Here is an 8,593-nt window from a genome sequence, read left to right on the forward strand (position 1 = left end):
GCCCTCCCGGGGTTGGAGTCCACCTTGAAGAAGAACGACTTAAGCTTTGTGTACATGGCTCGGGGAAACATTTTGATGAGCTAAATGTGAACGAATCAAAAACACATGGGTCACGTTTTCTTGAACACACATGTGATTTTAACAGAAATGAATTTGTCTCCAAGCCTTTTGTTCTCCTGAAATTTCCGTCTGGACTCCAAACCCCACCGTGACACCTCGGCCGGTGGTGTGGATTTTCTAACCCTGCCCTCTTCCCGGCCTCCTGTGTGAAGAGCTCTGAGAGGCCACGCTGAGCTTCTCAGTCATCCTTTTCCCCAAATGACTGCCTCCCTCACACCAGGATTTCCATGCTTTCTTGGGAAGGGCCCATTCCCCTAACCCAGGCCTTGAAGGATAAAATTACCCCCACACCCCCTCGTTTTAGAAAAAAGGAAAAAAAAAAAAAGGATCTGAGAAATTTTCTCCCGCTGCAGCACTCTTATGAAAAAATTTGTAGCTCGTGTTTTCTTTTTACTTCAATCTGATTCACCTTTGTCAGCTAATACTTCGCATTCATGAAATTCGAACCGTGATGTTCCAGTCTCTTCTCCCTGCCTTGGCGGGAGGACAGACGCAGCGCTGGGCGGTCAGTGCTGCCCACCTGCCGCGGGGAAGCCCAGGCCGGCCGAGCGCTGCTGTGAGCAGGAACAGACCGCTCGTAAACGGCCCGGCCATTACCCTTTATGCGTGCTTGTTCTAGTAGGTGTCGCAGATTCCTGCCTCCTAATAAGGAGAGGAAGCAGAAAAACACATAAATTCTCTCGAGGGAGTCAGACAGCCTGAAGCCACGGTCGACAGCTGCAAACGTTACCATGAGCACAAAAGCAAAACAAGGTTTAAAAAAGTGATACATTGCCAGGCATTTTGGCAAGATTTCCTTGGATCCAGACTGTGTTTTGCACTGTTTCAGTTGAAAAGAAGAGCAGCGCTCCTGCCTGCCACATGTGATGGAATTTGGAGATTAAATAAATAATGGCATTAATGATCTAAAGGGTTTACTGAGTGCATCGCAATATTTGCCTTATTACTGCAGATTTGTTTGTTTGTTTAGCTGTTTATTTTAATTGTGTTTTTTCCTTTTTTTAAGTGTCAGCAGTTCACGTTTTGGCACCAGATGGAGGCTTTCTTTTGGTGAAATGCCACCGTGTCATGAAGTCGAGCTTTGAGCCTTCGAATGTTCGTGCAGGTAAGGTTCTTTCCTCTCCCTCCCTCCGCCCCTCCTTCCTCTCTTTCCTTTTTTCTCCCTCTCCGCATTCTACTTTCCCTGAGATGCTCTGGAGATTGGTTAGAGATGTGCTCACTTATTTATGGAGACTGCAAAGGGAACACTCTGGTGCCTGTTTAAAAGGCCTGAGTTTACCCCGCGAGAGATGACAGGTTTACGAAGAAAATGGTTTGGTCAGAGTTCAGGGTGGACCTAAAAGTCCAGGGCAGCAGGCATGAATGTCTTGTGTCTTTTGATTTGTTCCAAATTTGCTTCTTAACTTCTTTAAGACCAAGTGTTTCTATGAGCTACGGTCAGTTTTTCCACAAAGAATGTGTTCCAAACTTCATTTCACAACTATTCCATTTTATCTAGTCTTGCTTATGTTGACTTTGAGAAGTTACTTTAGAGAAGAATGTGTGATTCTGATTTTTTTTTAAAGTTGTTTGTTTCATCTAGTTTTGCACAAACCCATGCTGGGACACTGTGTTCCCGGAGGGGCCCTTATTTGCATCAGCAGCAGAAGCCCGAAGCGTTGTCTCTTTCAATAACCAGGAACGGCTCTCCTCCATCACTTCCCCATCTCTCTATATATACTGTCAACGCCTGTACTGAAATGCAGGACAAATAAAATTTCCTTTTACCTCCTTCTAGAGACCTACTTCCATTTTTCAACGAGCCACTTAGCCCAGGAAGACAGGAAGTCAGGCCTGCACTCAGTTTTCTAGTATCCAGCCAGACATTTTTCCTTATTACTCCATTTTTTATCACAGACAGGACACCAAGATATTTTATAGAGTTTCACATTTAGACAAGGACACACAGGCAACCATGGTAGAAACATAATGCCTAAAACCCCATGGCCAATGGTCTTCAGAATGTTCCAGGAAACTCCAGAATTCCATAATGGTGCTTCAGACATAGAAACCTTCAATTCCAAATATATAGCTCCTTGGAATGTATCTGGCAATATCCATTAAAATTAAGAATACATGGAGTCTTTGACCTAGCACCTAAACTTTGGAGGAATCTTTCCTTTAGAAATAAATGCCATAGTATATTAAGATCTATGTCTGCATATCTATATTGATATTGATCTATTTACACACACACACACACACACACACACACACACAAGCTTATTTGAGCCCCTGTTTACCAAATCAAGATGCTGGAAACAATCCAAGTGGCCGACAATTGTCCCCTAACACAGTGCCACGGTCTTTTGGGACATCCCCGATGTCTTGAAGCTGTTAAAGGACTCCAGTTATCATCCACAATCCCAGATGAAAAAGTTTTTTCTTCATTAAACATCTTTATTGTCCTTATTTATATTGATAAAATTTTGCTTTTGTGTATTCTGCATAAATGAATTATGTGTACGAATTAATTGGAGAAAAACAAAAAGTCACGCCAGATACTGACCCTCTCACAGGGAGAGGGATGCAGCTGGGCAGGGGCCCTGGACATCTCACCTGTATTTGTAATGTTTTATTTCTGAAGGTCGCTGGTTAGCACAGAGGAGTCATTATGTTGTTCTTTATGTTACTCTTTTGGATGTCAAACTTTTCAAAAAGTTTTCTTTCTTTTTTTTGGTGAAGAAGATTGTCACTGAGCTAACATCTGTGCCAATCTTCCTCCCTTTTGTATATGGCATGCCACCACAGCATGGCCTGATGCGGGATGTGTAGGTCCACGACTGGGATCGGAACCCGTGAACCCCAGGCCACGAAAATGGAGCGCAAAGTCAACCACTACACCATCAGGCCTGCCCCTCAAAAAGTTTTAAAGAACGTTGAGCTTTAAAATGTTTCGAAGCCCCGAGGCTGGTAGGTCATTCCATAGTTTCATGGTCACAGTGGGACCCAAAGATACCATACTTCCCCCAAGGGGGCCTCCTCAGCACCCTCCGTACAAAGTACACCATAGCACCGTGGCATCCTAGAGGATGAAAGATTTTAACACATGATGGTGCATGAATCATTATGGTATGTGAGTTAGCTACAGCATGAATTGATTGAGAAGGGATTTAGGTATGATTATGGTAAAACGTAGGTCACATTTCTATTTACCCATGTAAATATCATAACTGCTTATCACGATCGAAACTAAAATGAGCATCATCTCTTGGAAAGGCTACTGTCACTACCAAGAGACACAATTAGATGTGCTGTCCCCCCGACTCTACCATGTGACACAGTAAGCACTTAACCTGTGACTTCAGGGGTAAAAACGATGTTGGAATTATCTGGTATAATCCTATCCTTTTCAGGGATTTTTAGGGAGCAGATCCAGAGAGCTGGACCGCCTCCTCTGCAGTCTGGACGGTCTGCGTCTTTACAGAGCACCTCCCACCGTGAAGCACAAGGCCCCTCCCTGCTCACTGGAATGAAATGATCGTCCTAAGAGGTCAACTTGCTTAATTATATTTAATTCCCCCAACTTTCTCTTGTGGCAGGAGGTAAAATGCAACTGGATATGGCTTTTCTCTTGAAAATACGTGGAAGAGCTGTGTTGGAGGGTCAGAATAAGTGGTGTGTCTATCCCTAGTTAGAGGAGGTCGCCTTTCAGTTGTGGTGGACTGAGGCCATCGGCCACCAGAACAAGCCATCTCTTGCTTTACTGTAGAACCAGCTGTAACATCTAGAACGTGTTGCTCCTCTTTTCCTAAGGACTCAGAATATACCCACGAAGTTACTTCAAATAGAGTCTATTGTAATCGTCAAATAAGCCGAATGTCGCTAAATATACCTGCTGTTATTTTAGTCTTTATTTGTATATGATGATTTAATTTTCATTGACTTGGATGTGCTGTAGTGTAAAGCGCTCTGACTTCCCACCGCGGGTGGAGAGGGACGACGTTGCTGAAGCGCACAGAGCCGTCACCGGGGGCGGGTTGACTCGAAGCATGCAGGCAGACATACGGGCCTCATGTGTGCCCACCATCCAAGGGAGAGGAGAAGCCGAGAGAGGAAGCCTGCACTGGAAGAAGGAAAGAGACGACGAGACAGAGAGAGGCCCACGCAGTCTGTGTGGAGAAAGGAGATTTGATCAGAGAAATCACAAAGCAGGATCCAGACGCCCTGACAGCTACTGGGCAGTTACTCTGAGACTCATTCTTATCAACTGAGGTGGAGCACAAAATTAAGCAATACTAAGGCGAGGCCAATTCTAGGATAGATATATGAAATGACAGAAAACTATTTGTTTTACCTTTTTTTCCTCCCTGTGTGTGATGCATTTATTTATATTTGAAATGGAACGCAGTAATTTATCTTATCTTTATTCTACACCTGAAGTCATCCTCTTCCTCCTCAAATTAGCATCTCCTCCTGAATTTTCTCTCTCATTTGGGGCTCCTTTGGAGCGAGGCCCTCCAACTTGAACCCCTGAAAATCTAAGATAGCTACGATCCTGCTCACTCCGTAACAAGGCTCCCTAATTGTTTTTTCGTGAAGAAACAACACTGATGTTCCAGTCAAGACATAACATTGCCCCGGGAAGCAATTATTATTATTTTTTAATATCAGCTTTATTAAGATATATATATATAGGGGCCGGCCCCATGGCCGAGTGGTTAAGTTCGTGTGCTCTGCTTGGGCAGCCCAGGGTTTCACTGTTCACAGGTTTGGATTCTGGGCACGGACATGGCACCACTCATCAGGCCATACTGAGGTGGTGTCCCACATGCCACAACTAGAAGGACACACAACTAAAAATATACAACTATGTGCTGGCGGGCTTTGGGGAGAAAATGTAAAAATAAAATAAATTAAAAAAAAATATATATATATACATGTATCTTGTAATATATATATGTATCATAAAATTCACCATTCTTTAAAGTGTACAATTTAGGAGTATTTAGTATATCCACAGAATTGTGCGACCATCATCAACATCTCATTGTAGAACATCTTTATTACCCCCCAAAAAACCCTGTACCCTTTGGTGGTCACTCCACAATCCCTCCATCCCCACCCCTGGCAACAGCTAATCCACTTTTTCCCTCTATGGATTTGCATATTCTGGATATTTCCTATAAATGCAGTCACACACGTGGACTTTTTGTTTGGCTTCTTTCACTTAGCATAATGTTTTTGAGATTCAACCGTGTTGTAGCATGTATTAGTATTTCATTCCTTTTTATGGCTGAATAATATTTCATTCTGTACACCAAGTTTTGTGTACCCATTCATCAGTTGATGGACATTTCAATTGCTTTTACTTCTTGGCTATTGTGACTAATGCTGCTGTGGACACTTATTCACAAGTTTTTGTGTGGACATGTGTTTTCAGTTCTCTTGGGTATATACCCAGGAATAGAATTATTGGGTTACGTACATTTTGAGAAACTTCCGAACTGTTTTCCAAAGTGTCTGCACCAATTTACAACTAATGAATGAGGGTTCCAATTTCTCCACATCCTCATCAACATTTGTTATTACCTGTCTTTTTTATTTTAGCCATTATTGTTAGTGTGAATTTGTATCCTGTTGTGGTTTTGATTTGCACTTCCCTAGTGAAAAGTGATAATAAACATCTTTTCATGTGCTTGTTGTTCATTTGTATATATTCTCCCAATAAATGTCTCTCTTAGGAAATCTCTCTCTCTCTCTCTCTCTCAGGAAATGTTCAAATCCTTTGCTTATTTTTTGGTGGAGGAGGGGGAAGATTGGCCCTGAGCTAACATCCATGCCAATCGCCCTCTGCTTTGTATGTGGGATGCCACCACAGCATGGCTTGATGAGCGGTGTCTAGGTCCACACCTGGGATCCGAACCTGTGAACCCCAGGCCGCTGAAGCTGAGCGAGTAAACTTAACCACTATGCCACCAGGGCAGCCCTGTTAATTTTCTTTATATAATGTCAGGTAGAAGACCAACTTTATTCTTTTGCATGTGGATATCCTAGCACCATTTGTTGAAAAGACTATTCTTTCCCCATTGAATTATTTTGATACCCTTGTAGATAATCAATTTCCTGTAAATATAAGGGTAAGGGTTTATTTCTGGATTCTCCATTTTATTTCATTGACCTATATGTCCATTCCTATGCCAGTACAATACTGTCTGGATTACTGTAGCTTTGAAGCAAGTTTTGAAGACAGGAATTTTGAGTCCTCTAACTTTGTTCTTTTTCAACATTGTTTGGGCTACTCTGGGTTCTTTGCATTTCTGTGTAATCTAGCATTTGGCTGGCCTTTGTCCCCAGTTTCTGGGAGGTAACTTCTAAACTCTTGGAATTTCCTGTGTGATAGGAGTGTCTTTGTTATTCATGTTTGGCCCCTTGGACCACACCTGATACTTTAGGCTAACGAGGAGACTCATGGTGGTCCCCTAGATAGTTTATGCTAAGGAGATGACTCAGGATGGGGTTGGTCATTCCAGGGAGACCAACTGTGTGATTAGCATGTCGGGGCTTTGAGCATCATGATGTCAGCCCGACCTCTGGGAAGGGGAAGGAGGCTGAAGATTGAGTTTAACCGTGTGGCCCAAGATTCAATCAACCATACGCATGTAATGAAGCCTCAGTCAGACTCTGGAAGCTTGGGTAAGCTTCCCTGTTTGACAATACGCTTTGAGTACTGTCACACTTTGATGCCAGGAGGGTGGCACATCCCTAAGGACAGCAGAAGCTGTGCATTTGGAACCCTCCCAGATGTCACCCAATGTGTCTCTCCCTTCAGCTGGTTCTAATTTGTAACCTTTTGCTATAATAAAACTGTAGTTCTAAGTACGGTGCTTTCCTGACTTCTGTGAGTCATTCTAGTGAATTACCAAACCTGAGGATGGTTGTGGGAACCCCTGAGTTTGTACCAAGCTGGTCAGAAGGGAGGATGGTCCTGGGTATCCCTGGACTTGTGACTGGTGTCTGAAATGAGGACAGTCTTTCAGAGGACTATGCCCTTAACCTTGAGTTGGACTAAATCTAGGTAATTTCCGGATCAGCTTGTCAATTTCTGCCAGAAAAAGGGCAACTGGGATTTTGATAGGGATTGCATTGACCCTATAGATCAATTTCAAAGCACTGTCATCTTAACAATATTAAAGCTTTTGATCTATGAATGGAAAATGTCTTTACACTTATTTAGGATTTATTCTTTCAATAATATTTTGTAATTTTTGTGTACAAATATTTCACCTCCTTGGTTAAATTTATTCTTAGGTATTTTATTCTTTTTGATGCTTTGTAAATAAAGTTGTTTTCTTAATTTCATTTTTGGATTGCTCATTGTTGGTATATAGAATGCAATTGATTTTCATGTATTGATCTTGTATCCTGCCACCTTGCTGAACTCATTAGTTCTAATAAGTTTTTAGTGGATTCCTTAGGATTTTCTATATACAAAATTATGTCATCTCATAATAAATAGTTTTACTTCTTCCATTCCAATCTGGATGTCTTTTCTTTCTTCTCATTGTCTAACTCTGAATAGACCTTCCAGTACAATACTGAATAGATGTGGTTGATGTAGACATCTTAGTCTCGTTCCTGATCTTAGGGAGAAGGCAGTAAGTATGCTGTTAGCTGTGGGTTTCCACAGATGGCCTTTATCAGCTTGAAAAAGTCCCCTTCTATTCCTAGTTAGGTGAGTGATTTTATTAAGAAAGGGTAACCATAGTTTTGTGAAGAGCCAAGAAGAGGAGACAAATGAAATACCCAATAAAACACAAATGTGAGACCTTCTTCCATTTAGCTAGTTCCTTATTCCCCATTCAAGTTGTGCTTCTTGAGGAGAGAACCCCTGAATCATAGCTGGGAGCCAACTGGGCTGTCCTTAACCTTGTACAAGAAAATGAGGAGATTCCTCCCCACCCCCCACTGACTTGCATCCAAATCATCTAATCCAAAAAATACCCAGTGAAAGTGCTCCTGATTTCTGACTTTATGAGCAGCAAAGGGGCCCTGAATCAGGAATAACTATTTCAGAGAAGTACCTTTCTAGTTCGAGAAAACTCCTCTTTCTTAGTGGAAAACAACGTCTCTCTAACTGGGACATTTTTTCACCTTTTCTTCCCCCAAACACAAGGTACTTACGCAAAGAAAGGACAGGGGACTGAGAACGGGCATTCCTTTATTCCCAGTGGTGGCTCAGTCGCTTCTCCCTGCCATCCGTGAATTCTCACAAGAAGGCCTTTGTAGTCACCTGACCCCAACCACATGTGAAAGGAATTTAAAAACGAGGTTCAGAGAGAGGAACTATGCCAGAGTGAGCAATGACCAGAATATTCACTTTAAAAAGACAATTCTCTAGCTACTAAGTTACCTTGTTTATGTCATCCTAGGTGTGCAATGAAATCTCCGTTTCATCTTGTGCATCTAGACTGATCCACTGTCGTGGCCGTCT

The 8,593-nt window shown here is 42.3% G+C and overlaps 1 long non-coding RNA gene across 1 annotated transcript; it reads left to right on the forward strand.

The window, feature by feature from the left end:
• The first annotated feature begins 832 nt into the window (after nucleotides 1-832).
• On the forward strand, nucleotides 833-5,797 carry LOC139041704 (uncharacterized). Its single transcript, XR_011497420.1, has 3 exons — nucleotides 833-1,225; nucleotides 2,911-3,072; nucleotides 3,516-5,797. It is a non-coding gene; the product is annotated as an uncharacterized lncRNA (long non-coding RNA).
• Nucleotides 5,798-8,593: the final 2,796 nt, after the last annotated feature.

The sequence above is a fragment of the Equus asinus genome, chromosome 23 (assembly GCF_041296235.1).
Source record: "Equus asinus isolate D_3611 breed Donkey chromosome 23, EquAss-T2T_v2, whole genome shotgun sequence".
NCBI classification, from domain to species: Eukaryota; Metazoa; Chordata; class Mammalia; order Perissodactyla; family Equidae; genus Equus; species Equus asinus.